At 43.1% G+C, this 24,356-nt stretch overlaps 1 long non-coding RNA gene across 1 annotated transcript; it reads left to right on the forward strand.

Moving 5' to 3' along the window:
- The first annotated feature begins 1,855 nt into the window (after positions 1 to 1,855).
- On the forward strand, positions 1,856 to 22,950 carry LOC133270013 (uncharacterized). Its single transcript, XR_009743646.1, has 3 exons — positions 1,856 to 1,928; positions 21,783 to 21,831; positions 22,505 to 22,950. It is a non-coding gene; the product is annotated as an uncharacterized LOC133270013 (long non-coding RNA).
- Positions 22,951 to 24,356: the final 1,406 nt, after the last annotated feature.

Below are 24,356 nucleotides of genomic sequence, written 5' to 3' on the forward strand. Positions count from 1 at the left end.
ATTTAAGCCCTGGTGCCAAGCCCACGGGAGTCATTGAGCCAGACCAGGGGGACCGGTTTGAAGTCAGTGGGAATTATGCCTGGGAGTGCAACAGGGCCAGGCTTTGGGCTAGCAAGCACTGTGATCAACTTCAGCAAGGCTGGGATCAGGCAGCTAGGCTGAGTTTGCTTTCTCACCTGATAAATAGGTGATACAAATAGGCTGCATTCGTGTTTGCAGTTGGGTTGAAAATTATGCCTTTTTGTGTGCGAAGGCAGGAAAGGGGAAATTGAGGCAGGTTATTGTATTTGAGTTACAAACAGTGAATACAGCTACAACTCTCAGAAAACTTCTCTTTCTCCCAAGAAGATGTGAAGGTGGTGACGTGGGTGGCCATAGAGTCCTCCTCATCCTGGATTTGCCATTTTATCCAATGTAGGAGGGATGTGCAAGTGTGGTAAGGTGCAGATGAGATGGTAATAGTGTCTTAAATTTTACCTTATTTGTGCTCATAAGGAGTCACTATAAGTACAAGGGTTGAAGGCATACCAACAACTGCTACTTGTTAGGATTTTCCATCCTGGCCCCTTCCTGGGGCCAATGTCTCTGTCCTCTCAATACTCACAGTTCCTAACTGCACCTTCTCATCCTCAAAAGGACAAAATGAATCCCTGATATGAGTAGATACAACTTACTGGAAGCCAGCTTGCACCTCAAAGGGATCCAAACATGAGATAGGAACAAAATGTTCAAGCAACTGTGAGTGTGCTTCTTATTTAAAGGGTAGTTAATACACCAGTCTCTCTCTGCATCCAGCTGCCTTGGTGGTACAAAGCACCAATAACAACAAAATGAGGCCAGCAGTACCTGCAATTCTGAGTAGTGTGTAATCTGAAGAAGAGACATCCTTGTATATTGCTTTTCTTGGCATATTCCTTATGCATCTCTTTTAAGGGGAAAAAGAATCCAGGTGTAAACGCCTGTGAGGCAGTGGGTAACTTGACTTCTCTTGCATTTTCAAAAGGGATTAGATTTGGATCCCAAAAGTTTAGAGTTTGGTAATAATGTGATTTTCAGGGGTGGTGGTGTTTTCTTGTACCTTAACATGGATATTCATTCTCTATCTTGAGGATTCCAGAAAAAACTACAAAGCATATTTATTTCCTATGGGTATATATACTGAGAAGTCATTTATTCAAGATCTGGACTCGGATTCGTAGTGCTTGTGGATTAAGCCCAGCTGGTAACTCAGTACCACACAGCCATTGGATCACCCCCTTTTTCCTCCCCCTCTGGGTGAGATGGGGAGGAGAATTGAAAGAATGTAAGCCCCACAGGTTGAGATAAGAACAGTCCAATAACTGAAGTATAATACGAAACTACTACTACTACTAAGGGAAATAACAAGGAGAGAGAATATAAAGCTAAAAAGGGAAAGGAAAAAACACCAATTAAAAGAAGTGATGCACAATACAATTGCTCACCACCCACTGACTGTTATCCAGCCCTACCCAAGCAGCAATCTGCCCTTCAAGGTGACTTCCCCCTCCAGTTTATATACTGGGCATGATGTGCTGTGGTATGGAATACCCCTTTGGCTAGTTAAGATCAGGTGTCCTGTCTCTGCTTTCTCCTGCCTTCTTGTGCCCCTCCTCACTGGCAAACCATGAGAGACTGCAAAGTCCTTGATCGGAGTAAACATTACTTAGCAACAACTGAAAACATCGGTGTGTTATCAGCATTGTTCTCAGGCCAAAGCCAAAACACAGCACTGCACCAGCTGCTAAGAAGGAGAAAATAAACTGTTTCAGCTGAACCCAGGACAATGGTACTTTTGAGGCTTACTGCTAGTTATTGCATCTGATTCTCACCTCATGTAAATACAACAGCCTAGAGCTGAACTGATGTAAACTAGTGAGCACCCTGGCCCATTGGAATCTGTTCCTGAGGTATGCATCACCTCTTTAGCATGATGTGTGTTGTGCAGGGGAATACACTGGCACACAACCATGCTGGTGAGGACAGTCGCCTGGCTCTCAGGGGGTGTGGGTAGGTCGTGAACGCACCCTGCTCTCCAGTGGGATCTGGGAATACACTCACTGCACACAGAAGTGAAGGCCTGCAGTGTACAGTGATTTCAGAGGGACCAGTCGGCCCACATCAAAGCTGTGCTGGGGAGCACCAACTGCCATCTGCTTCCTCCGGGGCTGTGGCATCAGCTGCCCTGGAAACAGCGTCGGCACTCATGCTTAAGGCAAAACCAGGCTTTTGTTTCCAAAAGCAAATAGCCTTATCTTGGGGAAGCTCTGTTTCACACAGTTATTCAAACCGAACAGGAAGTCTGTGGGATTTGCACTTTGGTTTTGAAATGAGCATGTTGTCTGGTTTTCCATACGCTCAATGCATTAGTGAAACCTAGAAGCTTAATATTTTTTTAAAAAGAAATTTTCAAATAGGTTCATACTGTTTCATTATATTTGCATACTTGTAATTATGTGTACTTATATTGCTCTCCCTCTTTCTCTATACATATAATTATATTGGTGTGTAGATATAGATACACACACACTTCTGCTTATTCATACTAATAGACAGACCTGCAGTATTTACCCCTTTGCATTAAAGCTACTCACATAGCAATTCTGTAAGCAAAGAACATCTTTGCAGGTTCATAACTCACACTGATAGAGACAAAAGGGAAGGGAGAAGGAAAAAGGAAGGAAAAAGAACCCTCCAGAAATTTCTGCATGAAATCTGTTGCCTTCAACAAAAAGCACCAGTGCTGCAAAGGTGACTCAGAGGAGAGCTGCAGAAGACAAGACTTTGGCTCAGAGCGGGTAACCAAGTTGAGACAGGAGGGAGCAGACTGGAAACGTCCGGAGGCAAGATGAATGCAGTGCTACAGCAAGAGCTGGCTCCCCTGCATGGGGGGGGGGCATTGGGATGTACCCTTAGTGGGGCCTGGGGCAACAGGAAATAAATCTCACATGTTGGAAAGGAGGAATTTCCAAAGAATGGTTGTAGGGTAACTACAAGCTTAGGAAGCCACTTCTGATGGGCAGTGTTTAGTGTGAGGTGTCCCTGACCATGGCAGGGGAGCTGGAACTTGATGATCTTAAGGTCCTTTCCAACCCTAACTATTCTATGATTCTATGATTCTATGATCTCAGTAGATTAGAAAGATGTCTTCTTTTCTGGTGTTTCTCTGCTGAAAGCTTTGGGAGTGATTATAATTCAACAACAATTGCTCTTCCTTCTCCAACACATCTGGACATCAATCATGGCCTCTGAGCACCTGTATTCCATGAAAACAACAGTGAAATCATGGCTTCTCAATCCAAACATTAGTGTTTTAGGGCAGGGCTAGTAACATATTTGCTCAATGTTCCTGTTACAAATCTTTGTTATAAACTGCTGATGGCTGTGCCAGACATGAAATTTGTCATGTTGAGTGTCTGTCTGAAGCTGACTTTTCAATTTTAAATTGCTGCCAAGTAGCTCCGCTGTTTTCAAGAATGGAGACAGAGAGGAACGTATTATTGAACCTGTGCTAAAACATCCTGGCAGAATTGTGTACTTGTGCAAGTGAGGCACAAGGGGACCCACCACTGACCTCACCAGTGTAGCCAGGCAGCCACACCAGTGTCTGGCACTTCAGGGTCCTTTTACTGCTGGCAAATGAAGGAGAAACACAGATATGTGCCAGCACAAAGTGCCTCTCCCCAGCACTGTGTATGAGAGAGAGGATGTCAAACATGCCACTGCCAGCTCTCCTGTTGGCTCAAATGGCAGAGGTCTCTTCATATGGACACTCAACTCCCCTCTGGAAAGTGTCCCTGGAACCACACACAGCACAGTTTGTGGCCTGGGGGTGTGGGGATTCCTGTTTCTTGACCCCCAATAGTGACAAGCAGTTGCATTTTAAGAGTGCCAGGTTTGCAAAGCCAGGGTAGCCTTGCTGCAGCCTCTGCAACAGTCTGATAGAACCCTTAATTACATGGTCATGCAGTCCCCCACAGGACTCCCACATCTTTCAGGGCTCAGGATGGCTGGTGCTTTTCTGAGCAGCTGTTCAATGTTTGGTTTTCTCCTCCTTTCGCAGCATGTGGTTCTAGGGACATTATTCAAGCCCTGCTATGAATACAGAATTATTTATTTCTTTATAAGCTTTTCTTTTCACACTGTTCCTTGCTTAATACTTCTGTGCTTCACAAATGTAATTTTGCAAGACTCAGGTGAAGGGGGGAGAGGCGAAATAGAGTAAGGCAAAAAAAGCCATTCCACTAATATACAGGGAATTGATTTCAGATGTATGCCTTGCAAAGCGAATATACAAATAAATCTAAATGTTTAGCTGTTTATCTAATTGTAAGTCGTGGGAGAAGCAGGAGGGTTGCATGGGACCATGGCATGGATGAGTGAGTAGGTGATGGATGTGCAGATCCTGCCCTTCCCCTTGGACAGTGTGCCTGCTGCTCAGCGAGGTGATGATGAGTGGTTTCCAATCCCCCTACTTCCTCTCTTCCCAAACATAAACCTGACATGTTTTAGCCAATTCCAGATCATCACAAAGGTGAGAAGCAAGGAGGTGACAAGAGCAGCCATAAATTACTGCAATACACTCAGTAATTCATGGCTGCTCTTACAGTGCATGCTAATAAAGTCAGTGGTATTTGTGTGCAGGGAACGCTTGGATTAGGCTGTTCAAAACAGGCTCTTCAACCTAATCTCCTCATTGTCACTGAGTTTTAGAATTAACAAGTTCTCGCAGTTTGCAGAACTGAATTGGAAGTGTTTTAATTTTGTTTTGGCTGTGGCTCAAGGGCTGTTTGAAGGGTGGAGCTGCAGAGAGCAATACTGACTGACTCCAGGTGACTGCGGTGCAAATTAAGCTCCTGAAGGTAGATCAGGTCACCAGCAGTAGCTGGCAATTGCTCTGATTACGATTTAGGTCTGGTTTTCAGAGTTTCAGCAAACAGTGCGAACACATGCCAGTTCAAGCAAGTTTGCAGTGCGAGGCTGCAGACACACACAGGTGTTCACACATCCACTCAGTTGGTCTTCACAGAATTTTTTTGCCTTCAAGAATTCCATGTGCCTAAAACCCAGGGGAAAGTCTAGAGCAAGAAAGACCTTTGGTGGAGGAGGATCAGATTAGGGAACATTTAAACCAGCTGGACACACAGAAGTCCATAGGACCTGACAGGATGCAGCCATGAGAGCTGTGAGAGCAGCTAATGTCATTGCAATGGTCTTTGAAGGGTCGGGGCAGCTGGGCGAGGTTACTGAAGACTGGAAGAAAGCAAATGTCCCATCTTCTTCAAGAAGGTCAAGGAAGAAGATGCAGGGAATAACAGGCCAGTCAGCCTCACCTTAATCTCTGGGAAAGAGATGGAGCAAATCCTCCTGGGAATCATTTCCAAATGTATAAAGGACAAGAAAGTAACTAGGAGTTGTGAGCATGGATTTACAAAGGGAAGATTGTGTCAAACTGTTCCAGTAGCCTTCTACAGTGAATTGACTGGCTCAGTGGATGAGCAGAGAGCAGTATGTTGTTTATCTTGACTTTAACAAAGCTTTCAACATTGTCTCCTGTAATATCCTCAGAGACAAATTGAAGCTACATAAAGGGACAGTGATGAGGGGATGGGACTAAGCAATCCCCAGAGCCTGGTTCCACCCTCAAATAAGCCATGGTTCTGAAACAGGTGCAGGCTTTGGTCACACAATACAAATGATTATATTTGCTTTTCAGCAGGCATGTTTTAACATTTAAAATTCCCTTCTGAGTTCATGCAGGGCAGTTAGATGTGTTACCTTGTGTACCACCAAATTTTGCTTTGAGAAGAAGCTTGCCCTTAATGGAGATGAGAGTGGATGACACCATCAGTCATTGGCAGAGCAGCCTTCTCATGCATCCAAGCCTAGCAGCTGCCTTTCAGGCTGCAGCACCCTGGGTCGTTATCCCCTCTGAAAAGCCAGGGTGATGTGTGCATGGGAGCACCCTCCAGCCAGCTCCCATGGGGATGGATACAGCACAAAGCTGCTTGTAGCTCTGTGCTCCTCTATGAATGCTGGCTGACAGGCTGCACACAGGCTGGGAATGGCGTCAACCCTGATCTATCTTCATGTGCCATGCAGTACTCTAGGTGAGTTCAAGAGAGATGGAGGTGTTTGCCCAGCCTGGGGAGGCTGAGGGGCTTTCTGCTCCTTGTGAGGGGAAGAAAGCTGCTATCACACATCTACCCACCACAGGGGCTGCAGCAGCTGGGAAGTTGCTTGCTCAAGGGATCTTTCCCTGGGATGGGATTTTACTCACGATCCATAAATACAGACAAGCAAGGTATGATTAGAAAATTGCTGAAGAGAAATAGAAACCCCAGCTAGAGCTGGAAAGAAAAGGTCTGACCGGATATTTCCACCCCAGCAGTGAGCTGTTGGCTTTTCTCTCCAGTTGTGATAGATAGAGGGATGTGAGCAGGAGCTTCACAGGATGATGGTTACTATGGCTACCCCCACACTGTCCATCCAGGCATCCATCTGCTTGGCTCACAGGGCTGGAAAAGATACACTGCTGCTTTTGAAAGCTGCTGGTAATCTATCCCCGCCGGCTGGACACGGATGATATCCTCCTCTGAGATCAATTTTACTCAGGGTTTTTTAAGCTATGAAAACCATTCTAACAGCAAAGACATGTTGACAAAGAGGGTGTTGTTTCCTTTCAATAGTTGTCTTATTGTTACCAAAGAAGGGGTACAATGATAATGGAGAGGTACCAGTAGGTCCACAGCACACTGAAACACCCACCAACTTCACTGGGAATTTAACCCTTCAGATTTACTTGGGAGATTGAGTACTCCTGCCAGCAATGCTGTGGTGCTGGTTTGACACATTCACAGAGAACGGGGAATGGAAATTGAAAATGCAGAAGGTAATGTCTGTAATTGCTTGTTAATGAGCTTTTTGAATGGTCACAGGAGGAAAATGAGATAAGCGCATAGGTATTGTGTAATAGACTGGGTTTCTTCCTGCTATAAAGTACATGCTGCTCTTCATAGGGATTTTTTTTTTTGCTGGCAAGTGGGATGCATGGGAAAACGTACCACATAGTCTGAATAACAGAATCAAGCACTGTTCTTGCAATAGATGTTTTAGAAAAGCTGAGCTAGGAAAATGTATTTGAAAAGTGTTTGTTTAAATATAAAAAAAGAAAGAAAAATCTCTTTGCTTGAGAGATGATCAGATAGAGTTTACATACTCTTCCGCTCCAGTGGTCCTCTCTGTGAAGACAGTCTTTCATTTAGAGTCTGGTCTGGGATGAATAAGATTCTGCCAAATGTTAATTCTCTTGCTCCTGGGCAGTTTCTTTGTTCTCATCATTCGATACTACTGCTTTATATGGCTATTTGTCTTTGGAAAAGTCCTGCAAAACCAGAATCCCTGATGGATACAGTTGACATCATTGGTCTGTGTGGGAAATACACTGTGCTATTCAGGTAAACATGAAAAGCATAAATACATACACAGTGCAGGCTTATCATGTGCATATTCTATACATCCTTCTGAGTTGTTTTCCTTGAATGCAGAGTGCACTTTTGTTTACCTCTCAGAACATCACTATTGGTAAACACAACAGTGACTTCCTCTTCCCTTTGTTGCTGTGCACTGGGGATGGCTGGGAGCTCCAGGAATCTGAAACCAGGTTCTCTGTTTCCTCTGTCAGCTGTGCCATGTGGAAGAAGCAATCATTTCACAAGTCAGTAATTTGTCATATCATTCTCCTTCCTGCCAGCTTTATCTAAGCTTTCTGTCTTCCAGGAAGCCAGAGTCTGTTACAGTAGTAAGACAAGCTCTCCAACCCTGACTGATAAAAATGTCTTACACCTTATAGGTCTTACAAATGATTTTAACTAGAAAAGCTTTGTTACCAAGGCAAGTAGGATGTAATGTGATGATAGCAAACAACAATCCATATCCCGAACATAGAAATGTGTGTATGAATGTGTATATTTATACATGCGTATTCATTTCTGCTTGTCAGCATAAACCCATGAAAAAACCCACAGATCTCACACCTGATCTTTGGTATAGCAGATGCTGGGTGGCAGGCAGTATTGTCTTTCTAGGGGAGGATAGATTTGAGTTTCTAATTTTGTAGCCTTATTCTGATTGTCTGGGGATGCTGAAGGGCAAGGTGAACAGCATGCCTTTCCTGCAGCCTGTTCTCCATATTCCAGCTTGCCCATTGACTTGTTCAGTAGATACAAAGAGGTTAGAATACATTAACATTATTTTCAGATGTCTGATTTTTGACTTGGAAAATTGTTGGTTTCAGCTTCTCTGCCAGATGGCTGAGGAAAGAGCAGTCTGTGCTTTGTGCTAAATGTTTGTGTGAGAATCTGAGGAAGCGGAGTCCAATTAGCATAAAAAGCCATTGTGGTCTTCCAAAATCTGGGAATGACAAGGCAGTGAAACAGAATGAGCAATCACCTGCCTGAAATAAAATTAACTGCAGCTGTAAATCAGAACAGCTTAGCTAATTGTACCTAGCTGAAGCAATGAGCCTCAGAAGCAATATTCATCATGGATGATGGAAATGAAGCACCATTCTGTCTCCAATGTTAGGCATCTCGGCTTTACTGTCTATATGGGAAAGATTATAGTGTGCCTTCAGGAAACCCACCATCTACTGCTTATATCCAGCTTTTGACCTGTAAACTGTTGGGAAAAGTCAGCAGGAAAAGGCATCCTGGACTGCAGATTCACATCCACTTTAATCTAATCTACTCAGGATATAAGTGCATGCTTTTGATCTGAAAATATGATGCCCTTGACCAAAGTTTGTTCCACTTTGTATGACGTCCCAGAAAATTAATGTGTGATAGCCAGGAGTGGATTTACTGGAGGGAAGATGGGGAATTGCATCCCATATATTGCAACCCTGTATACTGTGTGCAGTCTGGGCTCGTGTGTGGAGGGATGGGCTGTGTAAGGGGCTGTTGGGGGAGGACTTCGCACTTAGCTCTTACTGCTCCCCATGACTCCCAAAGAAGGACTTTCATCACTGCTTTGCCTCCTGAGGGCAGGCAGATGTGGCAGAGGCTGCAGGGGCTGAGCTTTTGGAGAGATCCAACATGGAAAGAGACACTGAGCAGAGGATGCCTCCAAGGAGAGTGTGATGCTGCTGAGGGGTAGGTGTAGCCCCTCTGTGCTAAGGGGTAGGCAGGTAAGAGGCTGTTGTCTCTCTACAGCTATCGGAACAGCATACCATGCAGCTTAGAGACGCAGCCAGCTGTGCAATAATGTTTGTTTTTTTTATAGGTGAACAAAATTTGTGTGCAGTGTCCCCCAGGCCTCCTTTTACTGTTTTAGCTCAGACGATACAAAATCTGTTTCTCTCCATCTATTCCAGTTTTGCTTTCCACAGCACCAGTGTCACCTTGTCCCTTTGCTCCTCCCAAAATGTGATGGCTTTTGCCAGCCTTCTTCTGAACACTCGCATACAAACCAGACTCCAAAGCTTCACCACAAACATTTCAATGGAGACACTGTTCTAGGGGTATCCCATGGGGAATACATTTTTGTTGACCTTTAGCGTATCTCACAAGATTTCCCGGGTTTTGAAAAACTATTAAGGGAATGTGCTGCGCACAGGGCAATTTGAAACAGTGCAGTTGCCTCCTTTTTAAAGGCAGGAAGTGAAAATGCAACATTAGCTCCCCTGCAATTGCCAGGGAAGGTAGGGATCGTGTAACTGTGTTAGCTGGAATGTAACCACCATTAATGAAAACATGTCCGTGCACTAGAAAAAATGCACTCATTTTACTCAGAAGTTACTCTTGAGATTAACAGTATCCTGCAAATGTGAGTTGTGGAGGAAATGGGCAGTAAACTTCTTAGCTTTAATGCTCAATACAGAAAGAGAAAGCAACTTTCCTATGGCATTGCAGTGTGTTGTGGAATGGCCATCTACTACTGCCATCAACCAGGCAAAATGCTCTATTTGGTGAAGCTGTTAGATGGGTAAGTTGGTGTAAGGTACAAAGTCCAGAAGAGGCTTCTTCACAGCCACAGCTAGCAGGAAAACCGGAAAAGAGAAAGGGCTGCAGTTCCTATAGAATAGGAACAAGTCAGCTGCATCTTCAGACATATAACTTGGTGGAGCGATGTTCTCTCATCAGGAGCCACACTTCACCACCCTTTAGCTCTAGCTGCATCAGCTGAAGGTTTGGGTCACTTCCCAGCGCTGGTTACCTTTATGAATGAATGCTGAAACTTCTGAAACTCTGTTCCTGTGTGTTGGTGCTTATATAAAAATCAGACCTAACTTTATATCTCAAAAATAAATTCATAAATGTCTGTAATCTTTATTCTGCTAACATGGGTCATTTTGGGGGAGGAAAGAAAGAAAGTTAACATCCTTTTCAAATATTCCTTTGCTCCTTTAAATTTATTCTCTGAAATACAAAATCAATAAGGAAAGCACAAGGCAAAGCCTTTGGGGGAAAGAATTAAATATTTTGCATCATTTTTTAGGATGCTGGAAATCCCTGGATGCCCAAACACTGCTGTTTGTAGGAGTCCAAGAGAGTGCATTTTATCAAGCGCATGTTTTTCTGGGATTGAATTCATCACTTAACTCCCTGAGACTCGCCTTCTGACCTGTGGTTTATGCCCTCATACATCACTCTGAAACTTGGCATAGTGCTTCTTTTTCTCCTGTGCAACTTTTAGTCTCTTCTTTTATAAAAGTGATCTTCTGTTATATAAAAATCAGTTTTCAAATAGACTTTGGGCCCTGGTTTTAGGCATTTCAAGATCAGATGTTTAATCCCCTTGGAAGCAGAGGGGATTACACATGAACGGAGACATCTGCTCATGTGTGAGCAGCCACACCTGGCGTCTTCATGCTGCCTCATGCCCAGGCCCCCATAGAGTTCTCGGATCATCTTCTCCATGGCGTCTCTCATGTTCCAGGGCTGCCAGGTCAGGTCTCAGGGAGGAGACAGCTGGAATGAGACTGGCTGTGTCTCCCCATTTTGCCCATTATATCAGTTAAAGCAGCGTACTGAGGCATGTGAAGCTAAGGTATTCTGCCCTGTTTGAAACACAAGTCATCATGCAGTTGGCAGTCAGCCGTACACAAGGCTTCGGTGTAATTTTGAAGTGTATTGTCTTGAACACAGCTGATCAGATCCCTTTTATTTTGAATGATTCACTGTATCATGGGCTTGGGGCTGCATTTCTCCTTCAGGTACCAGCTGAGCCTCCCTGCATCACTGTGGTGAGGGATGCTGCTCAGGGCTTTCACTGCACAGCACTGGTGAAGCTTAATCATGTATTTCCAGAAATGCCAGCTCTCCCTGTAGCCTCTGGCAGCCTGCCTGGCTTGAGTGTCTTCTGCAGATCTCACTTATAGGTACTTCAGTTATGCTGCATGTTGTCAAGGAATACTGCACATCTTAGGGCTTTGATGATGCCTGCCGGGCAGTTGAGTACCTTGGAATTAGGAATTGCAGTACTGTAAATGGCAACACTTAACCCCCCCCCCCCCCCCCCCCATGAGACCTGTTTCTGGACTTTTATTCCCTTTGAAAAACATTCCTGTTGATGAGTCCTTTTTCAGCATCCTACTGACATCTTGTCTCTGAAGTCCCATACCATAACTGTACAATCTGTAATGTGAGGAAACTCTGAATCAGCCTCCTCAATTGATGAGCTTATGTTCTGGAATATGATGAACACAGAGTGCTGTTTGCTTGAATAACTGCTAAAGTTATTAATAGTCTTAAAAAACATCCTGGAAATTCTTTTCAGTCCATTCTTAGTACTCCTTGACCTCCGACTGCAGCCACATAAAAAAATGTTGGGAGGGGAAGCACGGATTAATGCAAGAAAATAGAAACCACATGGAGGGAGGGAAGATCAACAAGGCAGTATTACTGAAACAGAGGGCTCCTTCTGATGTCTCATCCCACCTCTTCTCCTCCTCAGCATTTTTGATCAGGAATTACACTTTTCTAACTGTTGTTCTTTCATATTCCTGTAAAAGGGTGAGTCTGTAATGTTGGCTTATCTTTCTTCAAGCAACAATCCAGCAGAGATATTATTTTTAACTCTTATTAATTATTGCCATTGTTTATCAGAAGGAAGGCATGTCAGATGCTTTGTGCTGTTCACAGACATCTCATCACCCCTGTTTTTCCCTATCAATAGGTTTCAGGGGGACTTGGGGCCATGCTGGTATCTTGAAGTGCTGGGCCTGACTAGAGAGAGGCCTATTGCATCTAATCCTGTCAAAAGACTTTGAAATGGTATTTTACATTATGAAAGCTGCACATTTGTACTATAATTGAATAGTAATAATGATAGTTTAACTAATAAAGATGGGATTTCAAAACACATTTTTTTTTGCTGCTCAGCCTATAATTCTTAAATGGCTCCTTGCCAAAGCTTTGAAAGCCAAAGATTATTATTTGTCAGCTACTAGAAATTGTGTGTTAGAAGTCTAATCTCCTGTGTTTTGTGCTGTCTGTACTACAGAGCTACGGAAATATTGCTACAGAAATACTGCTTTGGAGGCTTTGTACATGTCATATAATTGCTGGGAATTTGTTGGCCCTGGCCATAAAAAGGCTGAAAATGATTATTTTAGCATGTATTTAGAATATGGTTTTCTGGCTGGGCAGTAGAGAGGCGGGTATAGCCCTTATCTAGCGCAAGGCTGAGCAGCTGAGCTGCTACCACCGCATTATGTGATGTTAGCATATAGCCCCTAGTGGGAAATGACAGAACTTCCTCATCCCCTGTGCAATCCTCTTCCTTTCAGTACTGTTGCCTCGTATTAGTGAATGGATCAGGCTAGTGTTAGTGATTTCCTCATATTACTTTGTAGGTGCATCTTTAAACAAATGATGGACTGATGATATCAGTCAAACAAATGATATCGACTTCAGCTTCTCACAACAGCTTCCTTGCTTGTTTTTATGAGTCTGCTGATGCAGTAGGCTGGCAATGGATGTTTTGATACTGCACTTGGTTCCTCACCTATTTCAACAATTACATATTTGATAGCTTTCCTTCACAGAAGTAAGATTCTTGCAGACTGAAAATCCTCTTTTATCCTGTGTTGTCTTCATTTTGCCTCTCCAGAGAAGCACAACATGCACACCCTGCCACCTTTTTCACCTTTTCTTCAGTGTTTTATAGTAATACATGTGTCATTTCTGTGCCTACTTTCATTATACTTAATAGCAGGATGCAGTCAGGGTACTTTTGTAAATTCCTGACTTACAGGAAAGCTTTATCATAATGATGTCATTTGTTTTGTCATGTGACCAAAAGAGGAACCTTTTGAGGTGTTAACTGATGAGAATTGGTAGACTGGTATTTCTGGAAAAATATTGCTCTGTGTTGACTCACTTGAGAACAAAGCAATTGAAACAAGCAGGTGAGGGATAATTTACCCTGTCAGATTAATTTCATGTTTTTCTTCCACAATCCAACTTGCTGTTTGCACTGCCTTAAAAATGTGAAAATGAAACATCCTTTTATCTGTCAGTGACTTCCCATTTTGCCAGGAAGTACGGTCTTTATAAGGCATTCTTGATCTTTTCTATGTTTTCTAACAAATCAAACAGGGAAAAGAAAGAAATAAAATAATCAGTTCAGTCCTTAAGTGATCCCAGCTGCACAAAGTTTGAACTACAGGTTAATATGAAGAGGATAGCGAGGTCTTGCTCATCTAGCTCCTTTCTCTGAATTTAGAGTAAAGAAATTTGTACCCTGTTAGTTTTGGGGTCTGTTTAGTACTCCACCTTAAGACTGAACATAAGGGAAGCGAGGAATCCTCAATCTCTATACAGATACTGGGACATATTCTATCAGGACTTGCTTCACTTCTGAATCATGGATGTTTCTGGAGCAGATGCAAGCAGCAAGGACTCAGGACATGAACCTGACCAAAGAAGAGGCAGAAGAACATACAGATTGCTTCCTGAGAATTGGCTTTGTTTTCACAGAAGCTCACATTACTGACCTTGATCAACTGAGCTTGTGCTAGCAACTCCAGACAGATGATTAGAGAATGCATTTTATTCTTTTCGCTAAGCAAACAGCTCTACTCAGGATCAATTTTCTTTGCTGAAGAGAAGTATTTGATATTTAATGCTGGATGTTCAGTGCCATCAGCATAGTCAAACTTTCGCCAACATTGTGAGCAGAGTTCTTAATAAATCATCCCCCCCCCAAAAGTTGTCATCAGAAAAAAGTGGAGATGGAAGGGGAATGTCTGAGTTTACATGGGCTTTGCATTGCTGTGGATGGTCTGACTTCATTTGATCTGATCTTCCCCTGAATGATGGTGGTTGATAGATGTTGCATTTGGGATCACGAGGAACAGTTGACGGCAGTGGGTCTCCAAACCTTAGCGTTGGTTTGCTTTGGATCTAGACACTCCTTCTATTTCTAAGTAGGTGCTAGTTTACAGTGCTGAGGTTTGTTATTTTACTTAGAAAAAAAAATATTTGGCAATAACTTTTATCCTTATGGGTTTCCTCTAGGTTAGGCTCTCCACTGAAGCACAATAAATGATTACAGTTCTACACAGCAGAAGTTTCACAACACATAAACTGTCTATGCATAACTGTGAGATGGTTTGGATTCCCTGGTTAGGAATTTCAGAACTGATGGACACAGAGGTCATGGACTTGTTGGCTAATTGAGAACTAGATGTCTCAGTGCTATAACTAGCCTGGAAACAAAATACTGAGGATAAGTGCTAAAAGGCCTATCCATGTAAATTTCATTTTAAAAAGTTGGAAGAATGCATTAGATCCCATCAATTTAATGAAAGGTTTACAAAACCTCTGGATGTATAAACAGTTATCAGTTGCTTCATTTATTTAGACTGTTTGCTTTTACTTCTACAAATAAACTGTTACCCTCATTCCATTACTCTTCTTGCTACACATGTAAGACTTTCATGTCGTTGGCTCATTAATTTTTGTTGAATCTTGGCTCCTGAGACACAGATCTGGAACACATTAGCAGTGAGGAAATCCAGCAGGGAAAAATCTGCTGGCTCCACTGGAGCTACAGAGATCTGAAACTTCTTCAAGGAGACCCCTTTGCACATAAATGCAGTTTGAATAAAGCCACATACGGGTAAATGTGCAGAGAATGCAGAGAATTTCACCTTCTAGCACTTTTGAAGTAGAAAATACTTTCAACAAATGGACCCCTTCAATCAGCTTTCATTACAAAAACTAGTTACCTGTATATTTTAAGTAATTTAAAATATGGCAATTTAAAATTTAGGGGGGGTTGGAACTGATCTTAAGGTCCTTTCCAATCCTAACTATTCTGTGATTCTATGATTCTAAGAAAGCATGAAGATCATGACTCAATAGGACTCCTAAGGATGGCACTGATCACAGGTGTGACCAGTGCTTCTCTATTTGAGGGGTTTATTTCATGTCTTTAAACCCACTATTGCTTGGGCAAGGAGCTCCTACCTAGTACAAGAGTGTGAGTTTTGGGTCTGTATTATATACTCTGCACAGGCAAACAGCATGCACTCACCCAGTTGCACATCTTTAGAGAATGATCACAAGGGACAGTGTGGCACAGTGTGTGTGTATTTTGTAATCCATAATGTTCTGCTAACTCATAGTGGAGTTGGAAGAGGCAAGGGTTTTTTTCTGAGGTCTGATATGAAAATTCAGCCTCTGGTTTTGTTTTTTTTTTTTCTCATTCTTCTCTTGTTCTTACCAAAGAGGATTTTGGAGGCCAAATTATGCTCATGCGTACATCTGGCATTGAGGATGCTGAATCTTAAGTGAGACAAGCTGTTAAATCAGGGAGTTCTCTAAATGTACATTCCCATCTGAGCAATGTAAGGGGTGCCTAAAGTTAGCATAAATATTTCAGACATCAGTCCCAATTCAATTGTGATAACAATCTGTCAGATGACCTTGACCTTCTGGTGGAGGCCCAATTTAGCTGTGTGGCTCTCTGCAGCCTCGTATGAAGCCTGGAGTGCCAAAAATCATGGGCAGGTTCCTGGCTGTAAAGTTTATTTGAAATTACATTTTCTTTCTTCTCTTGCTGATTTCAAATATCCTTCAAGTGCAGTGTTTAAACTGTTGTTTTCTGTGAATCCATCTCATTCTGATTAAATTGGGTTAGGAGCCCTCAAACTGGTCACAGAAGGAACAATGACCTTGGGCAAGAGGGCAATAGTGACCATCTGGGCCAGACTGGGAAAGACACAGCTGGACATGGGAAAGGACATCTGTGCAGTAACCCAGCTAGCACTTCTGCTGCACACTAATGAGCTCGAGGTAATTAGGGTGCTGTCACTAAAGACCTCTTAATCTGAGAGGGGAGCCAGCTTGTTTGTGAACAGATGAGGTCAGTGTGGCTTTGACCTGAAATACCATGTGATGTACCAAGACCTGCAGGTCATGTCCAGTGTGCACTGGAATCATCCCTAGCTGCTTTTACTCTTCCTCGGTTACTCTGATTGCATATTTGCAGAACATTTAGGGATGGTTTCATGCAATGACATCTCACAGTTTATGCATAATACTAACTTAGTTTTTCTTCTGGAATTTTTAAATTGTGCAATCAAAATACTCTTCTCCTTGTAAAAGCCATACGAAAGCCTGTGGGGAGAATTGGTATTCACTTTGCAAACGCTGGTGTTCAATTTAAATAGGTGTCAGGCAAATTCATCTTAAGAAATTATAAAGTGTAATGGTGTCTTCACTCGTCACCCCTTATCTATGTCATCCTATGCAACGAAAAGGCATAGCTGACTCTTAACTGTCCTCAGGAACGTTCTCCATTTGCAATTGCTTCAGAGATGACTGAATTTTACTTAACCAGAAATTTAAAAGCAATAAATAGTGCATTTTAGAGACTCCTGGTAAGATTCATGGGGAAAGATCTTGTTTTCTTTCAGACTGAAAACAAGAAACTATAAATTAGCTGGACTGATCTCAGCAATAAGCGATAGATTACACAATGACACTCAATCAGAATAAGTCTTGCTCTTATATGTGACTCTTCTCTGAAAGAATGCGCATGTTTAAAAACAAACAAAAAAGAGTCTGATGCCTGTGGAAAAGTCTATGTATTTCCACTTAAAATATGCACAAAAAATTGGTAAAGGCAGTAAATATGTAAGGCAAAAGATCTGAGGAGAGGTAAATGGTGTCAGAGAGGCTCTTAGATTAATTAAAAACTTTCAAAACTGCTCACACCAAGAATGATATACTAAATAAGAAGCTTGAATTAAAAAATATACAAAGACAGACAAGTTGTTACCCGTAAAAGTAATGGCCCAAAGAAAGGAGTTAAACCAGCCTAGCCAAACAGGCAGCATAATGAACCTTTATTGTTGCTAATGAAGAACAGAGAAAAATTACCAAGTAACTGATAGATAGTAAACAAGGCTCTCCAAACTGAGAACTGCCAAGAAAATAACACACTTCTATTTTTGCTCATCTGAAGCATTGAAAAATGCTGAATTGGGTGATTCAAGCCCATGAGATCTTACAAGATAATAAGAACTCTAATTGCTTTCTGGTATTTGAGGTCTTCTGTATAGTCCATGATTTTGTAGCCAAAAGTTTTGAAGCTTACTTTAGAAAGGGTTAGGAAAATGCAAAGGAAAGGGGAAAGGAAAGAGGAAAGGAAATTTTCTCCTGTAAACTCTGGTGTCTAAAGCTGAGTCTTCAGGATAGTCACTAAAACATGTGAAGCTTCTGACAAAAAATACAAGCGCTAGCTGAAGGGAGCTGTTATAATGGCAACCCAGCTTATGTGAAGGATGTATTAGATGTCTAAAGCAGCAGCACAGGAATCACCATAAACATTGATAGTTGAGTAGAAGGCAAGTCTGTGCGCTTGCCTCCTCTATCTATAGATAAGTATGCATATAGCCATGTGCTATATATAGATGCATAAACAGTATATATAGACATGCACACATATAGCATTGCATGCATGAGATAAAATAACCTGAAGAACAGCACAGTCACACTATGAGGCAACAAGGGCAAGAGCTTCAGTGGAAGGGGAAGAAGAAAATGAGAAGATGTCTCATAGGAGAGAAAGAGAACCACAGTTTCTTTTTTAAGCATGGACCTGAAATATCTACATTACATTTATAGTGCCAACCACATTACCAACTCCCATCTTCACAAATTTGAATTTTTCAATGCTTTGAGTGAAATTTTTCCTGGCTGTAAAATTACAGTTAAAAAGAAAGCCAGAAAACCAGTTTAAGTGAGATCCACTGGTTCACAGTTGTGAGTCTGCTTCTTTGTCTGCCCTCTGGAACAGCCTAGGGCTGTTAACTATATCACCATCAGGTACCACATTCACCCATGGTCTGACAGCACCCTTCGAGAAGCCATCCACACCAACACATTCTACTCTTGTGCATGAAGCCACCTAGAGCAACCCCAGGCATGTTGGCACTTCATGGATTAGAGGAGAGCAAAAGGGAGAAATGAGGAAATCTGTTTCATCCTGAGAAACACACAGCCCTTTCCAGTCTCCTCTTTTTAGTTCCAGGAAAAGACAGCTCTTGCACTAGTCACAGCAGGTATGTCACCAGACACTTGAGGACTGCCGTTCCTGAACCGTGAATGCTGTGTCTGGTCCCTGTTAAAACGCATAAACATGAAACCCAAGTCTCTGATTGCGCAAAGCAGCCATGCAGATCCATGACTCACCACAGTCACAAAACACAGCACCCCATCTCCGGGTGGCAGCAGCACATGGCTTCCTTCAGCCTAAAGGCAGTACTGAGTGATGGGGGAACAGAGGCAAAGATGAAATCAGCTCTGTTGACTTGCAACAACAGTGTGAGACAACACCTGTGCGGTGCAGGAGGTGACTCTACCTGTCCATAAAGCTCCCAGCACCCAGAGAATGGACAGAGGGAAGGTTGTATTTGACTCTTCTTGCATGACTCACCGTGCCCCACCTTCACTGCGGCTCTGGAGCAGGTTTCCGTGGCTGGATGCACCTCTATGGCTGGGTGCACATCTTCACAGGACACATTTTGTTTTGTTGTGCTGCCAGTAGTGGCAGGTAACTGTGGATATTTTACTGCTGCCATCACCTGGCAAGTGCCTCCTTCCCTCAGCTTTCTTCTCTCTGGCCAAGCAGATGCGAGGCAATAGGCAAAATATGACTTTTTCTCTCTCTTTCTCCAGATGCTTTGCATTCAGATGGCTGTTTCCCTCTGCAGCCCCTCCTCTCCCACATCTGAGTGCATGCCTACATGCAGCTATGCTAGCCTGATGCAGCAAGGTCAACAGTGGCAGATGTAATAACAGCAAATTGCCCTGTTTAGTTCAGAGTCGGTGGAGAGAGGATTGAGTGATTTAGCTGGCATAGGTGTAATGGTGCTGAACCACATATTTTTTCCCTATTCCCCCACTCACACACACTTAAATCACCTATAAGGTTCACAGTGTGGCCAAACTCGAATGTGTTTTCACAGCTTTAGCCCCTAAAACCCAAGGTTATTGCCTCCCCTCTCTATCGCCAGTCATAGTTCGAGTCCATGCAGCACAGCAGGGAGATGATGCAGCTGTTCAAACAAACCATTTCTGGAAACAGTAACACAAGCAGGCAAGGGGAGAGCAGGCTTTGGGAATGGCCAAACCGTTTGGCTGCATTTTTCCACTGAATTTCAGCTGGAGGTAGTACCACCCCCTTCTCTTTCAGAATAAAAGATTTCTACCCTTGCTGTTACAGACTGGTAAGGATCTGAGGGCATTTGTTTGAAGTCTGTATAATTGGATAAGGAAGGCTGCCATTGGCCCTACCTAAAGTGATGAACTCTAAGATCCCACCTAACTCCCTGATTGTACAGCATGCACAATTTCTGTCCTGTGAGTTTACAGACTCAGTTGTTTTGTATTTGTCTCAGTGAAGTGCTCAGGACTTCTTACCATGTAAGTGATATCCAAAAATGGAGTACATCAGCAATCCCAGAATCTAAGAAATAATAAGTGAATCAGGAATGGTACTGTTAAAAAATCTCTGTAATTAACTGTCACGGTTAAACCCCAGCAAGACAACTCGTTCACTCACTCTTCCCCTTCTTTCCCTCTCCCTACTCCCAGAGGGACAGAGAGGAGAATCAAAAAGAATGCAACTCTCACAGGCTGAGATAAGAACAGTTTAGTAACTAAGGTATAACACAAATCACTACTGCTACCACCAATAATAACAATGATAAAGGAAATGACAAGGGAAGAGAATACGACATCTCACCACCAGCTGACTGATAACTCACCCCCTCAGCCCAACCAAGCTCTGACCGATAACTCCTCCAACCCAGCAGTCCCGGCCCTTCTGGCTAACTCCCAGTTACATCCTGGGCATGACGTGCTGTGGTATGGAATACCTCTTTGGTCAGTTTGGGTCAGGTGTCCTGTCCCAAGCTTCCCCTCCCAGCTTCCCCTCCTCCCTGGCAGAGCACGAGGCTCACAAAGTCCTTGGCCAAACCAAAACATCATTGTTATCAGCTCTGTTCCCAGGCTGAAAGTCAAAACACTGCACTGCACCAGCTACCAAGAAGGAGAAAAATGACTGCTACTGCTGAACCCAGGACATGAACTTGTACATTTTAAGACTGGACCCTGGAAATCCTGTTGTGTTGACTGTAATGGTTTAAAAAAGTTTATTGTTACCAAAACTACAGGCTTATTTATGCAAATTTTATAGCATTGGTGGTGCTGGGCTGCCCTGTGTTTGTTGTGCTTGAACTACTTGTACCAAGTGGCTGTAAAATTGTGTTTTCCCAATATGGTAAAAAATTGCCATCTTTTTAAGCCAAGGTGAAATGTTTGCCTTGAGGCACATTGCTAGAAATTTTGGCCTGTAACTTACATGGCCAGTTGCAGTATTAAGAAGTATTAAGAGATACCAGCAGCTCTGTATGGCTTCAGGCTTGTTCAGAGACTTCGGGAGGTGAAAAATCTTCCTCCCTCACTCACAAAGTGGGTTTTTTTGACCTTTGTCAGAAAAATACCAAGCTTCACAGGTCACTGGTTCAGGGATAAGACTTTCATCTCTTCAGCAGGTTTTGAATCTTCCAGTATCTGAAGAGGCCTATAAGGATGGTGGTGAGGGACTTTTCATTAGGGACTGTAGTGATAGGACATGGGGTAACGGGTTAAAACTTAAACAGGGGAAGTGTAGGTTGGATATAAGGAAGAAGTTCCTTATTGTGAGGGTGGTGAGGCACTGGAATGGGCTGCCCAGGGAGGTTGTGAATGCTCCATCCCTGGTGGTGTTCAAGGCCAGGTTGGACAAAGCCTTGGGTGAGACGGTTTAGTGTGAGGTGTCCCTGTCCATGGCAGGGAGGTTGGAACTAGATGATCTTAAGGTCCTTTCCAACACTAGCTATTCTATGATTCTAATCATCCAGTAAGTTTTAAATGCTGTAGAGGGAAGGAAACAAGCAGGCTTTATATTGTTAGCAGGCTGCTTCCCACTTTTTAATGTTATTTGTTGCTTCTGCATCCAGTTTTCCTCTGCTGGATGAGAGCAACTGTGACTGATGACAGGTTGTGACACACAGGAAGACCAGCAGAGCCCTCTGGGTTAGCAGGCAAGTTTAATCACTAAAGCAGATGAAAATCAGAATGAAAACTTTTTGCTGGGAGTAAAAAAAGATTTGTTTTGCAAAGAATACTAGAGGAAGGAAAGGATGTCTTAATATATTTGGCTGTGTCGGTTGCAGCATTAGGTAGCTCGCTGTCTTTTTCCAGATGACTTGAGATACAAAGGTCAGCTGTCTGTGCTGTCTGCATAGAAGAAGTACTTACAGCAAGGCAATTCTAAGTTTTCTAAGTCATTCAATATCTCTTGACACGTTACTTAATAATTGCTTCAGATGACCCAAGGGTGAAGTCACTTCTAGCATTGCTACAACAGCTATAATGGCATACTATTGTCACCTTAATGACTTTATGTACTGCTAAGTTTAATGAAAAATGTGCCACTTCAGTGAGGCCAAAGATACCAGAAAATAGGGTTTGGGAAATAACGGCATTGCTGTGGAAATGTCATTTCCTTGGTGGTTGAAGAAATTCATTTAATAAAGTTATAAAAATCCTCATAAATTTTCTACAGCTTTATGTAAATGCAATAAACCAAAGGCGTAGGGAGAAGAAATGAAACTCATTTTGCATTTATGATGCACAACAGAATTATAAAGCAGATGAGGACAAAATGACCTATAAATGTTAAACACATGATTTAATATATAATATGACATCAGCGGCCCTGCTCAGCTGGCATGTGCAGAACTGTGACGTTACAGGCAGGTTGGCATCATCAGTGCTGGGATGGGCAGTGAAAGAGCAATGCACAGCTCTACTTCCACCAAAGCAAGTGTCGGACTTTGTGGGCTCAGTCAGAAAAAATATGAGAAAATGGGGAATATTTTATAAGTGCATTTACCTCTATTGAAAGGTTTTCTTTCTTAAAGCTCCTAAGTTCACCTGTGCTGAAAGCCAGTGCAAGGTCTCTTTGGACCATAGATGCTTTCACTGTGAAAGCTGCAGACATCTTGTATTTGACCTAATTTAAGTTTAGAATCTCACCTTCAGGGGTCTTCTCATCCCACTAAGAGCAGAAGGACAGAAAGTTGCACAATGTCCCACTGAGGGCCCTTCATCACAGCCAGATAGGTGGCTGTTGCCCCCCTCATTCACTGTCTGTCCCTCCCTGTCCCCTCACCTCCTTTGCTCATGATTCTGGGCACACGCAGGACTTGGTGCATCCAGACCATGTTCAGTTAAATCTGCAGATTTCTGCAAGCTCCAATATGCATGTACATTGCACACTGCTGGGGAAAAAGTCTTCCCTTTAAAATATGATGATGGTAAAGGAGATCACTGGTGCTGTTCTGGAACATATGTTAATGAAAGCCATGAAGCAAAAAATATAGTAATTGCATTATATTGTATAAAATATAATGTATAACAATTATAATAATTATAATAAAATATATAAAAACATCCTCTCTCGATGAGTTTTCTCATCTTGTTGACCCTTAAGCACACGTTTATTTTGGCATATACATGACATATGTGCCTCAATCTCCTTCAACAGTCCATGGCCAGTGCTCCTCAAGACAGTGCTGCTGGAGGTCAATTTACAGCAGGTTTTATTTCTGCCTGTAGCAGACACCTATGTGCAGAGAAGCTCCTGGTGTAAACCCTGCTCTCCCTGGACTCCTGATTTCCATGGCAAACTGGGACCTTTGCCTTGCTTCCTTGGCCTGCTGGCAGGAGGAGCTGAGCCGGAGGCTGCTCTGGGTAACCCACCACAGGGGGTCTGGCCAAGATGCAGGAGCCTGTGGCTTTGACAGTGCTGCCACCCCAGCTGTCCACCCTCGGACATGAGCTGCCTGAGACCTGCTGAGGGATTACTGGCTGCTCTCTCTAAGCCACAGCAGTCAGGAAGCTGCTGGATGAGCAGCTCCGGGTGGCCATGCTGGGGCTGGCACAGAAGTCAGCTCCAGCGGCCCTGCAGCTGTAGCTGCCCATGGGTCACAGCCCTTGCAAACCTCCTCTGTGTATTAAAGCTGACCCATCAGCACAGGTCATATTTGGGCTTTTCTATTTGATTTGCTTCCTTGCCTTCTTACTACAACCCTTCTCTGTCATTTCCGCTATTGCAAATCATTTATGAGCAGTAATTTCTGTGTAAATCAGAGCAAAATCAGGCCTTGGCAACAACAAGCTAAAGGAAGCCAAAGAAAGATAGCAGAAACTGATTTGATGCTGTAACATCAGCGAGCCTGCCAGATTTCCAGGCAAAGAGCTGGAGACTGTGTTAGACTGACTCATCACTATGTTTGCTACTCTGGGGAGGTTTGCAGCTGGTTGGGTAAGTACGCTGAGCAGAGAAAAAATGTTGAGCAAAGAAGAAAAGAAATCCATGGCAAAGGCATACTGGCTTTGATACCTCATTCCCATGCTGAAATTTAGACAAAGAGCTGTTATGGAGCTGTGTTTTCTTAACGTCTACGGCCTGTTTCAGAGCACGTTCAATTAGATTTGCAGATTGCTGCAAGCTCCAATGTGCTTGATAATGAGTTCCTCATCCTGCTGACCCTTGAGCCCAGGTTTATTTTGACATACGTGTGAGCTTTCTCTAAAATCCATACGTGGCCTGGTGATTAGAGTACCCTTTGGGGAAGATAGAGGTGCAAAGACTGCATATCCATCTGCTAGGGTTATCATAGCTCCCAAGCATCTCTGGCTGTGACACTGCTGCAAACACAGCTGTCATCCCGTTTACAAATGCACATCCCATCAGGAGTCTGAGCCATG

This window comes from Pezoporus flaviventris, unplaced genomic scaffold (genome assembly GCF_033815535.1).
Source record: "Pezoporus flaviventris isolate CSIRO_AGI_PZ_B2104156 unplaced genomic scaffold, CSIRO_AGI_Pfla_v1 ptg000016l, whole genome shotgun sequence".
In the NCBI taxonomy this organism is placed as follows: Eukaryota; Metazoa; Chordata; class Aves; order Psittaciformes; family Psittacidae; genus Pezoporus; species Pezoporus flaviventris.